The 1,644-nt window shown below is 42.5% G+C and overlaps 1 protein-coding gene across 1 annotated transcript in view; it reads right to left on the bottom strand.

Annotated features, from left to right (window-relative positions):
- The window catches only part of LOC101856271, a 17,069-nt gene extending 15,906 nt beyond the window's left edge, over positions 1–1,163 (bottom strand). The window contains exon 1 of the mRNA XM_005100554.3: positions 523–1,163. The gene's annotated coding sequence lies outside the window, so the exon portion shown is untranslated. The remainder of the gene's footprint in view (positions 1–522) is intronic.
- Positions 1,164–1,644: the final 481 nt, after the last annotated feature.

Raw genomic sequence — 1,644 nt, 5'->3', positions numbered from 1 at the left:
AAGAACAATAGATCTAGAAATCTAGACGCCTATATGACATCATTGTATTTATTATATGATTATAATTAAAATTGAAATCAATCACAGTAGCATCAGTGTTGGCCAATAATAACTTTCAAAGCCAGATACTAGATATAGATCTACATATCTAGATCTAGATAGTTGTATCTTCATTAGCCTAATTATTACCTTATCCTCGAACGACTAGCCTACTACTTCGCATTCACTCAATTTCCTCTTTATATAGAATCTAGATTTTTGATAAATCTGTCAGGCAGTTGGGCGTAGGCCCAACATAAAAGCAACCATTTCAAAGAACTGATCTAGATCTAGATCTAGATCTAGATCTAGATCTAGATTCTAGATCTAGAATCTAGATCTTCTAGATCTAGCCAATAAAACTACTGCGGATACGGGAAAGATTTTTCAGCGCTCTGAAACGAAATGGGGGGACGAGTTCAAAGCAAAACGAACAAATTTTAAAAGGAATGTAATCATCCTAAAAAATTAAGGCCAGCTTACCACAGAAAAAACGACTTTAAAGTCTAGACGTCTGCCATTCCTTGCGTTGGTAGAATGTCTTCAGTAAATTGATTTAGATCCTAAAGCAAAGAATGAAAGGCACTGACTCTCTGTCGCTACTTCACCGCTTCGAAAGATTCAACACATCCAGTTTGAAGAAATTATTTTCAGCACGCATTTCTGAATGGGTTACCATGCCACGCGCACACACTCATAACGAATTCTTTGTGAAAACGAAGTAAACTAAAAGCTGCGTGCCTACACTGTGTCACTTAGGTGTGACAAGTCGCTGTAAAACGCCTTCACATTCCGAGCCGAGGCCCAAAGTCAGCCTGCCCACAACTACACACACGAACACATTGACAAACACGCCCTCGTACAACGCCTCAGGTACTGGCAGCGGTGTTGACAAAAGTGACGAGGCGTCTGTCCTCCCTCGCTGCTGTCAGGTCTGAAGCCCGAACTGAGAGAGTGAGAGAGACGAATATCCACAGATCGCTTCCAACCGAACACTGAACACAGCACAAGCTCACAACACGACAGTCCCCCAACAGCACAGCGTACACGCGAGGTTATTATGCTGAAAACTTGCAGACACGCAGACGAACCCCTAACACACCCACTGAAATTGGCTACGACAGCTGAGAGTAGTGAGAGAGAGAATGAAACGGACCGTATCTTTTCGACCCATACTTTAAATTCGAAGCCGTGCGAACACGTTTGACGAGAATGCCATGAAACTTACAGGTCGATAACTCCCCTTCTCGAGATAAGAGAAAGAGTAGTTGGCCTTTGCCACCTGGGCCTGAAATTACGTCCCTTGCGCTATACCCACCGGACCGGTTTCTAAAAATAATCCCTTCGTCATGATCCCCGTCGAGAAGTCACAAGCCGGACAGGCGCACGTCTAACGGGCGTAATTCTTGATCTTCTGTGACTTAACTCATAATGGATCTAATTAGCTGCAGTCTGAACTCTTTCCAAATATTTGTCGAAAGAAAGAGATTGTGTCAAACTGCAGACCATAAATAAATTTTGTAATCAAACTCATGACTCTTTATTAGGGAAAATACCGAACAGGGTTTGATTTGAAAGCACGAATGCGCCTAGATATACCCCCCC

This window comes from Aplysia californica, unplaced genomic scaffold (genome assembly GCF_000002075.1).
Source record: "Aplysia californica isolate F4 #8 unplaced genomic scaffold, AplCal3.0 scaffold00251, whole genome shotgun sequence".
In the NCBI taxonomy this organism is placed as follows: domain Eukaryota; kingdom Metazoa; phylum Mollusca; class Gastropoda; order Aplysiida; family Aplysiidae; genus Aplysia; species Aplysia californica.
This window is presented reverse-complemented; position numbering and strand designations above follow the sequence as displayed.